This window comes from Myripristis murdjan, chromosome 6 (genome assembly GCF_902150065.1).
Source record: "Myripristis murdjan chromosome 6, fMyrMur1.1, whole genome shotgun sequence".
NCBI lineage: Eukaryota > Metazoa > Chordata > Actinopteri > Holocentriformes > Holocentridae > Myripristis > Myripristis murdjan.
The window spans coordinates 1,023,770-1,043,315 of record NC_043985.1 but is presented as its reverse complement, the minus strand read 5'-3'; the positions used below and the strand labels follow the sequence as shown (position 1 = coordinate 1,043,315).

Genomic DNA, 19,546 nt, shown 5'->3' with positions numbered 1-19,546 from the left:
GTATATATACACTACTCACAAAAAGTTAGGGATATTTGGCTTTTGGGTGAAATTTATGGAAAATGTAAAAAGTTCACGCTACAGTGATATTATATCATGAAAGTGGGGCATTTAAGTAGAAGCATACACTGGTGATTTCCTCATCTCAAACAATTTCTTGAAACAAAAGCCAACAACAGTGGTGGATATACCACAACAAAAAATGTCAGTGTCAATAACTTGTCATGTGCCCTTGAGCATCAATTACAGCTTGACAATGACGTCTCATGCTGTTCACAAGTCGACTTATTGTCTGCTGAGGCATGGCATCCCACTCTTCTTGAAGGGCGGCCCTCAGGACATTGAGGTTCTGGGGTACAGAGCACCGAGCCTCTACACGGCGACTCAACTGATCCCATAGGTTTTCTATGGGATTCAGGTCTGGAGAAAGTGCAGGCCACTCCATTTGAGGTACCCCAGTCTCCAGCAGCCGTTCCCTAATGATACGACCTCGATGAGCTGGAGCATTGTCGTCCATGAAGATGAAATTAGGCCTGTGTTGTTCATGCAGGGGCACAATGACTGGATTAATGATGTTATTCAGGTAGCATGGGCTTGTCACTGTACCATTCACGAAGTGTAGGGCAGTTCTGTACTGACGTGTCGTCTTGGTCTCATGATGTCAAGATGTGAACAGCATGATGAGGAGGACTGTTTAAATGCCAACTGAACCAGGAAATTTATTGGTTGATTCATGGATCAAACACCTGATGTGAATTTTGCCGTTAAACTCCTTGTTAGAGAACAGCAACTTGTGCAAAAAGTACTGAAACACTGAACAGTTGGACATGTGCATTCAAAAGTTTACAGAAGGTCACATTAAGTTCACCTGTAAAGGTTATAATGCATTTTAGGTTCATCCTGAAATTTCACCCGAAAGCCGAATATACCTAACTTTTTGTGAGTAGTGTATATGTGTGTGTGTGTGTATATCTATCTATCTATCTATCTACATAAACTAGGCAAAAAAAGTTCTGAACCACTTTTTCAGTCTATAATTTCTCCCCTTTATTTATACCCAATAGTGTTGTATCTTATACTGTTGTAAAGCCTGATTCGTCCTCTTTCCAATGAGATTTTGTAAGGATTCCATTTCTGGAATGAGTGACACCGGTGATTGTGTGGGAAGAGACCAATTTTTTTTTTTTTTTTTTTTTTTTTTTTTTTGAGAAAATCCCCTGCAATAGTTTTTCAGTTGATCATTTCTCCCATTTAACAATACAGATAGGTGTTGTCTTTTATACCGTTAGAAAGCCTGATTAGTCCCCTTTTCAATGAGAAATAAGTTGTAAGGATTGTCAATCGATTGGTATGACCAACATGGCTAAACATGTCTCCTCCCCCCCTTTTTGAGGGGAGCAAAATCCCATTCAATGTCCTTTCAGTCAATCAAAATTCCCTTCAATGTTCTTCTGTTGGTAATTTAAATTGCACTCACAGGTGGACCTAACTGGCACTTAATTGACAGCATATGGCAAAATGAGAAAATGAATAAAATATTGTGCTTCCCACCTGTTTAGCTGTGTTGCCTCATCCTTACAGTTATACCCTATTGAAAAGGGGACTGGCGTTCCAACAGTATAACTCACAAATCCAATTGGTCTTATCACAGGGGAGAATGATCATCTGGAAACACATTGAATGGGATTTTGCTCCCCTCAAAAAGGGGGGGAGGGGACATGTTAATTATCTAAAACAACATCCATAGCAGCATCTATAACTTTATCATGCATTTTCTAGTGTTGTTAGTGTGTCATGTTTGCAATATGCTATGATCTTTCTGGTTCTGGTACAGTTTCATTATGTCAACAAAAAGTTTCCTGCCAATAGTGCTGATTGTCACAGTTAGTTTTTCAATCAAGATATCCCACATGAATTGGGCAGCACCAGACCCCAAAGTGAATGTGCAATTCATGTGTCTGGAACCACGCTACTGGGGTAGATGGCATGAAAAATAGATGAGACCATTTTGGCAATGTACACTACTCACAAAAAGTTAAGGATATTCGGCTTTCGGGTGAAATTTCAGGATGAACCTAAAATGCATTATAACCTTTACAGGTGAACTTAATGTGACCTTCTGTAAACTTTTGAATGCACATGTCAAACTGTTCAGTGTTTCAGTACTTTTTGCACAAGTTGCTGTTCTCTAACAAGGAGTTTAACGGCAAAATTCACATCAGGTGTTTGATGCTCCAGCTCATCGAGGTCGTATCATTAGGGAATGGCTGCTGGAGACTGCGGTACCTCAAATGGAGTGGCCTGCACTTTCTCAGACCTGAATCCCATAGAAAACCTATGGGATCAGCTGAGTCGCCGTGTAGAGGCTCGGAGCTCTGTACCCCAGAACCTCAATGTCCTGAGGGCCGCCCTTCAAGAAGAGTGGGATGCCATGCCTCAGTAGACAATAAGTCGACTTGTGAACAGCATGAGACGTCGCTGTCAAGCTGTAATTGATGCTCAAGGGCACATGACAAGTTATTGACACTGACATTTTTTGTTGTGGTATATCCACCACTGTTGTTGGCTTTTGTTTCAAGAAATTGTTTGAGATGAGGAAATCACCAGTGTATGCTTCTACTTAAATGCCCTACTTTCATGATATAATATCACTGTAGCGTGAACTTTTTATATTTTCCATAAATTTCACCCAAAAGCCAAATATCCCTAACTTTTTGTGAGTAGTGTAAGATGGAATTATTCCAATCACTAGAAAACAAATTACTGATAGTTTAATCAAAGTCGTGTGCAGACACATTCACACACCTGCGTATGTTTTTCATTGCCATCCTGTGGATGCCTGTCATCTGATTTCATTGATGAATTAGGTGGCAGGATCCATTTAGGACATTGCAGCAGAGAGGTGTGACTGTCTCTGTGTTGTGTTGATACAAACATACTGAGAATGTATGCGTGCATCCCAAGACAGACTTCATAGAATGTCTCCTCCTCAACTGTTCAGTACACTCACGTGAGCCCCCCCAACGCACCCACAAATGCAAATATATATTAACAAAATGAAAGCATGTAAGTGTGTAAACACCCATGCACTCTCTCCTGCCCTCTCAAACACACACACACATACACACACACACACACACACACACACACACACACACACACACACACCACTGCCACCACCATCTCAGCTGTCTGCTGATGGCGGAATTGAAGATCAGAAATGCTTGGTATTTATTTAAAATTATTTAGTTTATTTAGTTTTGTAGTTATAAATTGGCTATAAAATTAGCGCACTTTATATTAGACAATTCATTTTAATTCAGTTACTTATCTTGACCGCCTGAAATAAGATCAGAGTCACCCTCCTATACTGGGAAAATGCCAGATATTACAGTTTCTTCAATAATCCCAGCAACGCACTGTTCAAACAGAGCCAGCTCCAACCTTCCTGTGCCTCCAATAGTAACAGCAACTCTGTTGGTACACAGTGATTCTTTTTTGATATCAACTTTCACATCTCACCATTTATTTCTGTTTGCATTCTGAATCTATTGCATATAATGTGACACTCTGTCACTCCATCTGTTTTCTTTTGCTGATGCCAGAGCAATAAAAGAATGTTTTTTCTGGTTTATGACCAACACCTCCGATTCACAGTTTAGTGAACGTTTTCTTTTTAATGGTTTCCTGAGTTGCTTTGTTGTTTGACAAAAGACTCAAATCATGGGCATACTGGGACATCCCAGTGGCTCAGTATACCTTTATGAATAATTCTATGGGAGCATGAATGTTGTGGTGGAGAAAATCAAGCTGGAGAAAGTCTGTCTCATTATTGTTTGTTCACTCATTCATTCATTCAAGCTTGTTACAGGAATGTGTTGCATAGGAACTAAAAGCTGCTTCACCATGTTTTGTTTTGACCCTTGCCTCAGTAAGCAAACCCATCCCAGGTGACCTGAGAGGCCTGGACGCTTCATAACATAGCAGCAGATCAGTTTTATCTCACACAGCCCCCGCTCTCTGCTGGACTCTATGTGTAATATTCCCTCCAATCACACACATTGACTAGCTCACTGAAATTTGCATAAATGCGGTCAGCTAATCAGGACAGTCTACCTAGTGTGAGAGTGGTCTGCACAGTATCTAAGGCTGTGTACCACACTGCCGGAATCCTTTCCTTTTCAGCAAATGGCAAGACAACAGTTCTCTGGAAGGTAGACAAGATCTCCAGCGGATTGAAGTCACTGAGGGGACAAGAAAGAAGAACGGGAGCGTCCCGATTTCCCACAGTTCAGTCACCATGCTGGACAAGCATGCAGTTGACATCACACAGCTTCTGCTGAGGGCATCCCCTACACCAACACCAGCAGGATTGCAAGCTGTATGATGGCTATGGCAGCCCAGAAGTGCTCCATTCCACGCCAGTCAACACTTCAGCATATTTGCAATATGATGAGCCTATACTCCACTACACTGAGAGCAAACCAACGCTGCCATTGATGCAGGAGGACAGCTGTCTCCGGAGCACTGCTGTTCTCCAGGATTCCCCCACCGGTGTCCACTTCCTGGCAGTCATTGTTATTATTGTTATTACTATATTACTTACTGTAAGAACATTTAACTTTAATTAACTGGCATAAAATATAATCTCTATATGTAGAGTATCCAGTCTGTTCTCATGGCATGCCATGACAGTGATGAAATGTAACAGTGACAGTCAGCAGGACTTTCAAAGCAACATAAGGTGGGGTTCCAACCACCTGTTTTTATTCCCATTTTCAATTTGCACATTAAAAACCCAAATGGAAAATTCAAAAAAACTCCAAATATCGCAAAAAAAGTTTTTACGCTTGGGAAAGGTGGATAAATTGGTGTACTGATAAAAGAAAAATGCAAATAAGTGCTATGGAAACAGGTTTCCATATCCGGGAGAAATCCCTGCGCAGACACAAAAACCCGGGAGCCTGTTCACCCTGTTGCCGTCAGGCAAAAGATACAGAAGTATCCGCTGCCGTAACACCAGACTACAGAGCAGCTTCTTCCCACAGGCTGTGAGACTACTAAATGCACCATCTGAACTCCTCCATGTTTAATAAGTTTATTTTTCATACAATCAATTAATCAATCAAGAGGGAACTACATTTTAATTTCATTATACAGTATAATGACCAATAAACTTCCTTGTATCCTTGTATCCTTGTATATTTAAATTGAAAGAATGTTTACTGCCTGTACTATGAGGTAGTATAAAGAGCAAGAAATAAAGGTGGAGAGTTGGATGGGTAAATCAATACGACTTTCTCGTGGGGGATTGGAGTTTGATTCCCTGTTGTTCAATTCCCATTACGTTAGCGTTGCAATAGGGTTAGCATTTTGTAATGTTAGCCATGTCCTTTTCCTAACCTTAACCATCACCTTAATCTACTCTTAGCCATTACCTTTTCCTAAGCTTAACCAAGTTGTTTTTTGGCCAAAGCTACCAGAATTTAGCCACTTCTAGAAGCAGCTGAGGGATAAAGTATTATAATTTTAAAAAATGTATGAAATTAAAACTTAAATTTATGTCCATGTGCACAAAAAATGGACAATTCATGTCCAAGGACACAAATCTGTACATTAACTTTTATGACTATTACACGAATTGCTGTTAGACAGGGTTGGCACATCAGCTTCATCTGCTTATGTAAACCAGCAAAATGTTGCTATTTAAATTCACATTGTCCCTCTTCAAATAAACTAATAAATAAATGAAAGGGAACTTTTGGAATAACACATTAAATAAATTTGTTGGTGGGAATCAGATATTTTGCCCCTGGAGTCTTGCCAAGTTATGTGATTGTACAATTTTTGTCTCATAGCTCATATCTACTCATAAGGAATCTTGTCATTAATTATTATCATTAATAGTTACTCAGTACTAGTTACTAGTAGTACTAGTACTACTAATAATTCAGTCAGTACCCTTAAAAGCACAGAGTTCAGTACCAAACCCTACCTTGTGAATGTGTTCATATATTGGCTGTCACCCCAAAGTTTGTATCATAAAACAATGACGTTATAAAAGGCAGTCCCAAAGGAGCAGAAACTTTGTAGGCAGGCTCTGGCGAATTCAGAGCCTGTCTCACCACCCACACACAGTCATTAAACCAACCAAATGGCTTGCAGCAAGAACACAGGGTCAGATCGCAGTGTAAAGGCTATATAAGATGGCAGGCTGGCCTTAAGGTAGGGAAGCCAGTGCTCCTATCTAGGTCAACACAACTTAAACAAAGATCATGAATGATCAACACTGGATCCACTCCCAGCTTTCATACAGACAGCTGGCTGAGGCTTTATCCACTTTTCTCTAAGCCAGTCTAAATGCAGTGCAGCTTCTGTCTTACCCCGTGGTCCTACTACATTACATTAAGAGGGTGAATAGTTATGATATGACCAAATGGCAGGGGGATGGAGATTTTAATAAAGCGCATCTCCATTTTCAGAGCTCACCACATTTATTTTATTTATTTATTTATTTGTTTATTTATTCTTTATTTCATTCATTTATTAAAAAAAAGAAAGACAATTTAATATAAATACAAACGTTCTCAGATCTTGAATGAAAGGGAGCAGAAAGAAGAATAATCTTATTTAATCTGCCCATTTATCCCAAGAAATCCAGTTACAAAGAATGTAATTTAAAAAACAACAACAAAATAAACAAGAAATAAAATAAAATAGCTGCTGGCCAACCCAGACAGTCACATTCCTTTTTAGTTCTCAAGTTACACATCGGTTAATACCATTCAAACAACAACAAAAAAATATTTATACCTTTCATGACAATGGGTATGGGTATGACAATTAAACGTAACTAACATGTTTCATTATATTTCCCTATCAAACTGGCTTTAATTGTTCTTTTAAATGTAATGCTTGATTTGGATTCTTTGGTTTCCATAAATTGTTTCCTTTCACAGAAACACAACGTCAATTTAGTCCTGAATCTTGGTTTTTTAAAGATCTCGGTTCCTTTTAAGTTATACTTGCTTTCTCTTTTTTCAAATCTTTTCTGAATGTTGATTTGTAAAGTTGGATTAGAATGAGAGTGGATACTGCCAATTACACTTTCTGTGTTCCAAGCACAGAGCTACAACTTTATACTGGATACATTATACAACTACACTTTTAATGTATGCTTGTTAAACAATTATTGATCATTTATGCCAAGTCTTGTTATGACAGTTTAACTCACTGAGTGACTTTTGGTAAGCAGTAAAATTTCAAAAGCAATTCTCTGACTGATTAGAAGCCAGTGTCGGGGGTTTAGGATTGGTGTAATGTGGTTATATGCTTTGTGGTTGTGGTTGCTTTTATCAGAACTCTGGCAGAGGCTCTTTTAAAAAAAAAAAAAAAAAAAAAAAAAAGGCCTGAGAACATATTCTAATCTACCTGAAATAAATCTGTATCTACAGATTGTGTGTGTAGGTGTAGCCTTTAAAGGCTGTCACTATTGGATTTTACCATGCCTGTGCTATGTACAGATAAGTGCAATGTGAACGCAGTTCTGCGTTCTGTGTTGGCTGGCCAGGTAAAAGGTGATTTCCCTCCTGCTCTCCTGCACCCATTTAAAGCACAGACCTCAAGGTGGTGAGTAGTGTACCTCCTCACAGTTTTAGGAAATAGTAAAGCAAACTGAGTTAATTGTGGTTTCCCCCTCTTCCCCCCCTCTGCTTTGTCTTATCTCCTTATTTCCTTTCATTTACTGTTTTGCTTTGCTTTATTTGTTCATTAATTTGTCCTTTGTTGTACCCGGTTGCTTTGTCATTTATTTGCCCATTTATTTTGCAGCTGGGATACTTGGTTATTTGTTGGAGTTTGAATTGATTTGACTTTCTGTGAGTTTTCTTTGTTTTAGGAGTGGAGAGCCATATTGATGAGAGGCGGCGAGGTCCCTTCACTTTTGCGCGGTGAGGTCCCTTTACTTTTGCATGTGAGTAGTTGCACTGGGACACCATATTTGTGTGAGGATTGCTTTGTTTGCTGTGCCCACTGTGGTGAATAGCGGTAGCACCCCTAGGCACCCCTCTGTGTAGTCTGCCTCTCAACAAGTGGCCTCTGCTCAGTTCCCTAGTTCTTTTGTTTAAGTTGGGCTGAGTTTTAACTTTTGGCATTGTCTTTTTAGAATTAATATTCAGGCCTTTTTTTTTTAGTATAAAATGTAATAAAGTAACTTATCAACTGTCAGTTGTGGTTCTGTCTTTAATATCCCTTTTTTCCTTTCCAGCAGCTCCAGCCCCTGCTTTTTGCTTTGACTATTTTGCTTATTTTCAATAAAAGTTCTTTTTTTTTTTTTTTTTAAATTGACTACTTGCCTCTGCCTCCTAATTGGGAATGAACCTGAGTGCCATTGGTTAACAGTATTTCCTGGGGTGAAATTCCCCAGGTGGCGTTGTCCGGCTTTCTATTTTTCCCCTATTGTCATAATAACTTCAACCAATCCCAACCTACCCTCCTACCCTTGCCACACCTCAGTTAGCAGAACTATGTTCACAGGGCTCTTATATGTGCTATGTGCGGATGATCCTTGCAGACGGCAGGAAAGTCTTCAGTGCTGTGCATGCGTATGCAAATGCATATGTATGCGTGACATCCCCTGTCTATCCAGAACCCAACATGAAATGCGGGCAGCATAGGCTAGATCGCAGCAGAATGCTTGAATCCTGTTGAATACTGTTGACAGCGGCTCAAGAGGCAGAGGGAGTGGACAGGCAAGACAGAGGACAAAATGGGACATCCTTGTTCACTCAAGCCTCGTTTTAATGTGCCATCAATTACTTAAATCAAGCTGTCATTAACTTCTTCGCCAAAATCAACTTAGATTAACCACATAGAGCCTTCCAACATGTAACCATGTCTTTGCTTTCAAATCGCAGAAAACACAATATATTCCTGACATTTTGGCACAAATAAAACGTCTAGACACAGATTACTTTAACTGCTTTCACTGCTTTACAAACATATGCATTTATTGTACTGCTTTCAAGGCTCCCCACTCTATGACTGTGAATTAATCTCATTCCAACTCTAACTCCCAGTTTGTCCTGGTGGTTCACTTGACAAAGTGTATGGTGTCTATTCCATCTGCCAAGATTTAATTCCCAACTTAGTTCTTCATTGCCTGTTACTCTCTCTTTCCTGCTTTTTCTGTCTTACTAAAGTAAGTTGGTTATATAATACAATAAAAAGGCAGAAAAGTAGCCTAATAAGAAGTAAAAAGAGTAAAAGTTGTAAGTGAATGAATTTAAAAGCAAGCCTTTGAAGTGTTTATGACTTAGAAAGTCAAGGGCTGAATTTGTCTCCCAGTACACCTGTCATATGTAAATGTGAGCATCTTGGCAAAATGCTGCACTGTGTAAAATTGATTTGTGTATGACTGCTGCTGTTGTGATGAGTGGACCAGACATAAGAGAAGCAGTCAGAGCCTCACACCTTCCCCATATTCCTCTTGCAGTTCTCATCACTCTGGCAGGACAGTGAAAAATCTTTTAAAGATCTCTATTTTTCTATTTCATTCCTCTGTGTTCTATTCTTGTCTATGTTGCATACTGTATCTCTGCTGCTTTCCGGCCAGTTGCTGTTGCACTGCAGGCTTAGTATTATAATGACTTTGCTCAATGAGATGCCTGTTGTGAGGGAGGCGACACATTGTCTCCAACTTTGACAGCAGGAATTCCAATTGTTATCACTTCATTACTCACCATCATGGACGCTTTAGGTCTGGGACGCTAGGCTGATGAAAGAATAGGGGAAGGTGGTGATGGTGGTTTGCTGTTTGGAAACAACCAGCAGTAAAGCTGGACGGCTCGCAAGAACCCACACAGATTTATCCATTATGGCAAGAGTAATTGCATAAGTCATAAATACTATTCATAAAGCCCAGGTTCTCTGCTAGCCAACCTTTAAACACAGATAAAAGGTTGTGATTTCTTGTGTCTTAGGGAGGCTTGAAACTATGGTTAGACTGGTATTTCAATTTGTCAGTATTCTTTTAATAAAGAGCCATCTGTCTCTGATGTGATGCAGATTGTAGATTACATACTTACTTTGATTACATTACAGTTGATCAATACTGCACCAGCTGACTCTGGAAAGCGTTTAACTGGAACTGACTCTAATGAGATATTTTTTATTAGATTTAACAGTTATCCGGTAATCACCGGACTGTGACTGGTAAAATCTGCCAAAGTCCGGTAATTTTTAAATGTCCGGTGAAAAAATTCACAATTTGAATTTTTATTAAAACAGTCAATTTCCACGTAATTTTATTTATTATTTTAAAAAAAAAATAGACTGCGTGATCCCTGTCTCCAGTGTACCAGAGAGAGAGAGAGAGAGAGGTTTTTCTGGATCAAAACAGTGCAGCGAAGTCGCCTGGGGGAGAACAAGGTCACAAGACTGATGCGCATTGCAAGTTGCGGAGAGACACTTGAGACTTTTGATTTCAATTCAGCTGCTGAATTAAGTTTTTATTGCATCTATTTGATTTCAAGTTGGCAGCACGCCGCGTTATTAAAATGGTATGAGCCCGTTTTTTTGTTTGCAAATTGTAGTTGCAATTGTTTGCAATTGTATGCAACGTTCATGTTAAAAGAGCACAGGCTTGTGCAATATTTATTTATTTATTTTAGACGTTACGCACGTGAGTCAATTGATGGCACTCATTTTATTTGATACAGCCTCTTTTCAATAAAAAGATTACGCTATAAATTGACATGCCTTGATATCATTCTTATATAGCCTGCATATAATTTTAAGCTCAGTAAATTCAGATAATATTTGATCAGAATTTCAAACATTTCTCCGGTAAATTGAAAACCTGCCGGTCACGTTGTCCTGTGCCAATTTTTTCTAACAGAAATCCTGATTCCACACAAATCGAAAATGTAAAATGCATCAGTTCCTTGCCAGACTCTGGGCGTTTAGAACAGTGAATGTAAAAGCTTTCATGAACCGGGTTTTGTTTTAATCTCTAGTGTGTTGTTGCATCAGTAAGTGATGGAGTCCTGTGTAGTTAACACAAGCAGCGCCAGACACCATGACTGGAAAAAAGACATCACCATACTGGACACATTGTTTGACTGACAGGTGATCAGGTTGGGTTTTCATTACTCTGCCAAACGGTGCCAATCTCCTTTGATCTGACATCAGCTGTGACAGGACAGTCGATATGGAGATACGTTTATGTGCTGACTGAGATAGTAGCATTGAATAGTGGTTTTTGTGGGTATTTATTGCATTGTTAATGTACCTGACATTCTGGAAACCTGCCTGTGAGGTTTTGGTGACGTGTGCGCACTGCCCGCCTGTCAGCCAAACTTCCACTACACCGGCTCCGCTCTGCCTGTGCTGAAAGTAGACCTGGTTTCAGATGGCGAGCTTTGGGTGCACCTCGGCGAAGCCTTTTGGCACTAAACTGTCACTCCGCCAAGCTGAATCTGTTGACACCTCCCCCTGCTGCACCGCCACTCCCATCTCAGCGCACCTCGGTCTGCCAAACTACCAAACTGAGCGCCCCTCGGGTTGTGCTGCTTGAAACTAGCTCTGTGGGGGGTTCACCTCATTGCGCCACCCTGCGCTGCGCCGGGAAACTAGAGCCCATGGTGTCTAAGAGGACACCATGGGCTCACTATTCTAGTGAGCCAATATATTGAAACCAGCTTTGCCAGCTTTTTTTTTTTTTTTTTTTTTTTTTTTTTTTTTTTTTTGCTGTAGTACCACATTCCAATAGTTTTCACCTCACTACTTTGCACCTTTTGTTTGTATTGATTTGAGCATTTCAATTCTTTTGCACCATTTGTACTTAACATGCGCATTTCAGTTACTTTGCACCTTGTTTCGCACTATTTGTATGAGAAAATAAAACAAGTAAGTTTTGTAAAAACATGACTGTTTACTTACAATGCTACAAATAAGGTTTTGAAAAGGCTTGTCAGTGTAGGTAACAATATTCCCCGCCGATAATAATATATTGGCAGGGAATTGCTTAGCATACTAGACCGACAGGACGCAGAAGCATGAAGAGGCACACACCATCTGCGTAGCAACTGCATGCACGTTGCATCTAGTGTCCGCAGAACCATAAATCGGCCTTTACCTGGTGGTGGGGCGTGCGTGGCCTCTTGCGGTCCCCTCGGATGTGAACTGCTGTGAACTCGTTTCACAGACTTGTAGCGTTGGTTTGTAATGGTTGCGTGTGCATGCAAAACATTGCGTTGCTTCAAAACCTGCGCTTCTTGCATCCATAACCTTGAGAGATTGACAGCTTGGGGCACACCGGCCAAATTGGCCATGAGGGGTACAATTATTTTCAGGGCACTACGGCCAGAGCGAGGGCAACGACGGAAATGGCCGTCGTGGCCATGGTTTAATTCCCACCCTGGAGAGTACACAATGCATATATACATTCAGTACCAATTACAGCACAAATGTAACATGATGCATTTGACAGTTCGCCAGTACAATCACTGTCCACATCCCTCAAGATCCCTGTTTCTGTCCACCCATTTTTTATATTTTTATTTTCCAAACCCCCCCAAAACTCAGTTTCGCATTCTAGTTGGACATTGGTGAAGGGTGACAGATCTATACACTCACGGTTTCTAGGGCTGTAGTCAACCAGAGAAAATCTTGGTCTAAAGTCCTGAAATTTTGACCAAAAGTCGACTAATCGGGGGGCAGCGGGAATACAAAAAAAAAATTACTATTTTTAGATTAATTAACTGGACAGTAGCCTGCCTGCTAGCCTTCTCCGCCTAAATGAATTATAAATAAACAAACAACAAGTATTTGCAGTATATTAAATCGTTTTTGACCTAATTATTTTTGCACTGAATGACCATACATGCCAACTCTCCCGATTCACGCGGGAGACTCCCGATTTTTAACCCTATCTCCCGCAATGCTCCCGGTCAGTAATTTCTCCCGCTAAGCTCCTGATTTTACAGTGAAGGAAACAAGTCAGATTGTGGGGGGGATTTGTCGCAGTACCTGGCCATAGCTGCCAACACTCCCATTTTTCCCAGGTTTCTCATATCCTGCCGCCCTCCCGTTTTGTCTTTTCTCCCAGGAATCTCCTGTAATTTACAAGCCCCAACTTTGTTTGTTAATAATAATGAGAAACGCACAATAACAAAGGTTTTATTTTGAAAGCTGAGACCGAAAGCCGTCACAGCTCCGTTAGTTAACAGAAGCTGTAACACACGGCGAAATGTTGAACTGTAAATAAAAGTGCACATTTTCCAGCCTGTGTCATACAATGCCGAGTTTACTGACTAATTATTAAAAACCTGGATGTGTTGTAAATCTTAACCGGCTCGGCAGGCACTAATATCCCCGCACATCTTCTGCTGCTCCCCACCACAAAAATCTCCCAGATTTTACTACTCAAATGTTGGCAGGTTTGTGAATGACACACTGGAGTCGGTCGGCTCTGACAGCGTTGCATCACCTGTGCAATATCATAGCCTATGATTTCCGTTTATGTCAAGTTGCCATCGTCGCGGGTGTGTGCGCCTGCAGTTATAAAATGATTAGACTAAAACTTTGAAATATGCCAATTCTGATATGTTTATACTCAAAACTGACAGAGCAACCTAACACAGACATGTTAGCTTACCGTTTTAGGTGATATGCCATGTTGGTTGTTGAGCTGTGATATGCAAACTGTTGTTTGCAAAGTTTGCATTCAACTTTTAAAAAGTTAAAAAAAAACTAAATGTTCATTAAACGTTCTTAATTAAGCAAATAGTCGGAAGACCAGACCTAATTTTTTCTTCAATTCAGAACATGCAGGCCTACCTGTCTGTCTCCAGTGGGTTGGACTAATCCAAAATTGTGAAAAGAAGAGGGGCGTTCTGAAGACAGACTGTTACCTGTGAAACCGTTTGTTCTGAAAACACCCCCATTAGCACTTAGTGCTTTACTCCTGATAAAATTAACACGGCAAATAATCGACCCATCAGATTTTGGTTGGCCAAGAACGTATCGACCAATAAATTGACCAGTCGACTAACAGACTACAGCCCTAACAGTTTCATCTGTCTCTGTCTTTCACACAATTGCTTTCATCAGAACAACAACAAAAAAGCCCATGCTCAAATGTCTTACAAACCTGAAATGGATAGTTCTCCCATTGTAATTTTTTTGTTTTAAGATTATTTCTCCTCCTTAGCAGTTATGTGGGACATTTTTACCAATTTTCAAAAATAACCACCTTAATCCAATCAAAGAAGGTTTAAGGGCAGACTATGCAGTTTCAAAGTGGAGGGTATCCCACCTTGTGATGTGGAAAAGAATGATGAATGCCACTTAATTCTTAAAAGAATATTACTTAAAAATGCCTCAAGTTCAGGACAACTCCTTTACCCCATCATAACCCAAAAGACAAGAGCATTTCACTCCATTGTTTATGTTTTTGTACATTTTACATCAAAACAATAGATTCAAGGCAGGCTCAGTAAAGTTACCAGCCCCTAGTATAGGATAGACTCCAGCCCCTCATGACCGTGGTTAGGAATAAGTGAGTACAGATGGATATGTCTGTATTTATTCAAAATTCATGCAATTTTCTGTATGTACAATAAGTATGACATACTTTGAAAATAGCTTATTAAAATAACAGTTCACAGTAATGGCACATGAATTAAGCATATGTTAATAATTTGATTCATGGATGAATCATGAATTAATGACATTTCTACCAGAGCTAACTATAAACAATGTTCGTTATGATGTAGTAATTCCTTATGAACTAATAGTGATAATTAATATCATGAATTTATGTATTAATTACCATGTAAGGGCATGTGTTTGAGCTGGGTACTACAGGGATGTGCACCTACAAATACAGTAATGACATGACTGTATGTTCACAAATTGGAGCACGTTCACATAAATACGCATTAAGTAATGATTTCCAAAAGTATAATAATGTCATGATTACATGTAAATCATTGTGTAGATGCACAGTGCTCAGCTGCAGTTGGCTAACAACTCAAGTATATGCCCTTAAATGGTAATTAATACAACTAACTTTATTTAACATTATTGGTTCATAAGGAATTAGTACATTATAACAAAGATTGTTACTAGTTTGCTGCGATGGACTGGCCACCTGTCCAGGGTGTTTCACTGCCTTCGCCCTATGAGTGCTGGGATTGGCTCCAGCACCCCCCCGTGACCCTACTGAGGATAAGCGGTTTAGAAGATGAATGAATGAATGTTACTAGTTTGCTTAGGTAGGAATGTCATTAATCCCTGATATATAATCATTACTAGGCTATATGGTAGAAAACAACACCAAAAAAAAAATCCACCTTTCCCCTTGTCAGGTCTGTCAAGTGGTCCATTTAAACAGCACAAACTATATTGTATAACTATTGTATAAACATACAATTTTTGCTCTTGTATCTCAGAAATGAAAGGGAACACATGCATACTGGTACAAATACACATACACACACACACACACACACACACACACACAAACTTGCTTTATAAATCCTTACCTGCAGAGTGGACAGGAGGACTTCTAAGCCACTGGAGCTAGCAGGGGTTGTCATGATTGGTCGACCTCGTTCTGAACAGCAAGCCGGTTGGTCAGGCAGTCAGGTAGGTGAATGAACAGACAGAGAAAAAACAGCCAGAGTGATCAGTCAGTCAGACAAACAGACGACTGGAAAAACAAGGGGGAGTCCAGCAGTCAGATGGACACAGATGGTCAATCAAGTGGATGTAGATAGTGGAGATCTGCAGTTTGTCATCACCACTGTGTGTATAGTATTACACACACGTATAACATACAGCGTCTGTCTGTCTCTCTCTTACTCCCTCTGTCTCTCTTCATCACACACAGCGTTACCACAGAGGAGATAGAAGCGACATAGAGACTGTCCCTAGCTTAAATTAACAGGAGATCCCACTGGGGCAGAGAAGGAGGGATTGAGGGAGGTTGTGTGTGTGTGTGTGTGTGTGTGTGTGTGTCACAATTTGTATGTAATTGTACTCTGTATACGTGTGTGTGTGTGCACATGCTCTCTGCAAGGCTCTGTGGATAAAGTTTTATTCTGTCTGCTAAAGCATGTCTTCTTGTGTATGCATGTGTCTAAGGGCGTGCACTTGCCTGTGCACGTGTAACCCTATCCCTGTAGGATAAAGCACTCCAGAAAACATTTGTGCCAGGGTGTTGAGAAGGCTACCACTATAAAAAGGCCTTGACAAGACCAGCAAGGCAGTTGCCGTGCACAAAGTATATGGTAGGAGTCAACCTATATGTATTTTTGAAGCCAATACGAGACTAACCTTAGGTGCCAATGTTCAACACGACGTTTTATACAAATAATATTGGAAAAGAGCGTTTTGACATAAGCCAGGAAAAGCATAAGACTGTAATGAACACACAGTATGTACACTGAAAAATTATCGTGCCAACTAAAACCAGAAATGCTTCTTCAGGGTGATGTCATTAAGGCATCTTTTCTGATTCCACAAAGAAATTTTCAGACCATTGTTATTTAAAGACCAATTTCTTTAAATGGGTCAAAGCTTAAAAGCGCTATTTCTTCAAAGAAAAGATAACAGAACAGATACATAGAAATAGCAGTGATTCTCATTTGGAAAATTAAAAATAAAGGTCACTGGAACCATAAATAGTTCTTCATACTGGTGCTATAGGAGAACCATTTCTGATTTCACAAAGAGTCTTGGAGATTCAGGAACCTTCAAAAACATTCTTCAAAAAGGTTCTTTGAGGTGGTGGTGAAATGGTTCTTCAAAGATCTTTAATAAAACAACAATAACAAAAACAATAATTAAAATAAAAGTTCTCTAAAGACACTCAATGAAGAATCCTTTTTTAAAAAAAAAAAAAAAAAAAATAGGAACCATTCACAAAGTAGAATGACTCTTTAACAGATCATGATTCCTCACAGGAATGTTAAAAAAAAAATGGAATCATTATTTTTCTGTGTATATTGTCAAATAATGAGGATGTCAGGAAATTATCTTTTTACTACAACATCAGAATCATTTAATGATTCTTTACTCCTGCGTAAATGATTTTCTTTTGTTTAGTCTGTCAGTCATACATTTTTTTTCAAATGTCCTCAGAAGAAGCCAAGAAGGCACCTTCACCCAATACAAAGTTAATAAAGAGAGATGAGTTGTCCGAGTCACATACACCCCTGCACACAGCCTATACAAAGCTGACTGCTGCTGTGCCACACAACACAATCTTGCCATCCTCAACCACTCTGTCAACAGGGATTAACAGCTTGCCACTCTCGCCTCTTCTTTACCAGTCAGGTTTTCTGCCACTGGCCCATTCCTACCACAGTTTGTAAAATATGTAACTGAGTTACTTGTGCCCCTTTTCCACCAAAAACAACCTGGTGCTAGTTCAGTGCTGGTGCTAGAGCCAGTGCTTAACTGGTTCCAACAAAGAACCGGTTTGCTTTTCCATCAGCAAGAGCCAACCAGAGCCAAGTCAGAGCCACATCAATACGTCAGCAGAAAACGTGATCACGTGGGTGTGTGAGACGCTCGCTCAGAATCACAATAACAAACATGGACGACAAATGGACAACCCATCGTAGCGATGCAAATACTGCTTGTACATTGCGATCCAGATGCAAAAACACAATTATCGCTGGCCAACCGTCGTATTCGTTGTCGGAACGAATGACGACTACGTTTAGCTATACGTTCATAGCGTTCGCTGTTCCCGTTTTGGTCTGTAACCCCGCCCATCAATGACACGGTGGGTTGCGTCATCGGTTCTTTCTCTGGCCCCTGTTTAGCCCAGCTCGAAGTTGGTGCTTGCCTGGAACTGATTTGGAACCTGTTTGGTCGGTGCTTGGGCGGTGAAAAAACAAAGAACTGGTGCTAAGTCAGGCACTGGCTTCAAACCAGCCCTGGAACCGCGTTGGTGGAAAAGGGGTATTGAAGAACTTGCAGAACAAGAATTGCATGGACAAGAATGTGGTTGCAAGGCTCAATGCATATTTCCATGTTGGATCACCAACATGGGCTGTTTGCATAAATCACCCAGGTTCACACAATCAGCCCATTTAAAATAGTAACAGTCTTCACTGCAAATAAATAACAGGCTGAATCTTGCACTGATAGCACATAACTATTTATTGGGCACATCTGACCACAAGAATTCTTCAGTCATCCACTTTCGATGTCTTCTGTGGTTTTCCAGGCCTTTTGGTGTTGCTGAGCTTTACCAGTGCATTAATTTTTTTTTTTTTTTTTGCTATTTGAGCCAAATGGTGGCCTCTTTCACCTGAATAGACACCTCTTTGGATAACATGTTGAGGGCTCTGATAAAGAGTTAACAAATGCAAATGCGAACACTTGGAATGAACTCCAGACCTTTTATTTGCTTACTTTGCCATGGAATAATTAGGGAAAAGATCGCACCTGGCCATGAAACTGCTTTTTAGTCAAGTGTCCGATGACTTTTGAGCCTCTTAAAATGGGGTGTCAATGTATAAAACGTAATTCCTAAATGGTTAATGCCATATTTTTGTTCAACCCTTTAAATTAAAGCTGAAAGACTGCAATTCATTACTCCATTTCAAATCCACTGTGGTGGTGTACAAGGGCAAAATCATGAACAATCAAAATCATTTACAGGCTTTAAATATCAGGATATATATTGGACTGTTACTTAGCCAACATGTTTGACTGTACACAAACAGACGTACTCTCTCTCTCTAACATACGTGCACACATCATATAATTGACACTGTGAAAAATGTTGAAAAGAACGATTTCCTTGTGCTGGTCCTCAGTTGCTACGGTAGCTGGAAGGTAGGGATGAGCGAGTACACCACTATCTGTATCTGTATCTGCATCCGTTTAACCATCTACATTATCCGTATCCATATCCGTACTCGGAGTGGGCGGGGCCGGAACCGGAAGTAGGTAGCGCTTAAACCGGAAGTTGGCATGGTTTGACCGGAAATGGGTGGGGTTTAACTGTCATGTTATTTTAAGCCAGAAATTGATACGGGTTGATCAGAAGTTGCTATATTTATTGTTTATTGGAAAACTATTTACTGAACAGCCTCAGAATTGAGCTTCAGATCAGTGTTTTTGATCACAATAGTAAACAAACTAGTTACAGAACAAATTTTTATAAACACAAAATTAATATTCTTAAGTGCATCAATGAACACATTAAGGCTGAGCAATTTTATTGATTCTGCAATATATATCAATATTTTGTTTCCCCAGAAAATACCGATTTTTCAGCCGCAAGTATCGATACATTAAGCCCCATTCAAATCCCCCGTGTTCCGTCAGCCTGAACAGCCTATTTCAGTTTAATGGCTGTTTGCAATAACTTACTCAATTTTTTTTGTCTCACTCCCATTTCTTCTTTTTGCATTTTGAAGCTCTACTTAGAACCTTCTTAAGATCCAACAGTGCAAAATGTAAATTCTTGCAATTTCTCAACTGGTCTTCAAATTTTGATCAGGAATGTATAACGTATTAT

At 39.9% G+C, this 19,546-nt stretch overlaps 1 long non-coding RNA gene across 1 annotated transcript; it reads right to left on the bottom strand.

The window, feature by feature from the left end:
* Positions 1–2,154: 2,154 nt before the first annotated feature.
* LOC115361266 (uncharacterized) lies at positions 2,155–13,004 on the bottom strand. The gene is made up of 3 exons (XR_003928403.1): positions 12,879–13,004; positions 11,941–11,944; positions 2,155–2,165 (listed from the first exon to the last, which is right to left on the bottom strand). It is a non-coding gene; the product is annotated as an uncharacterized LOC115361266 (long non-coding RNA).
* Between the last annotated feature and the right edge of the window lie 6,542 nt (positions 13,005–19,546).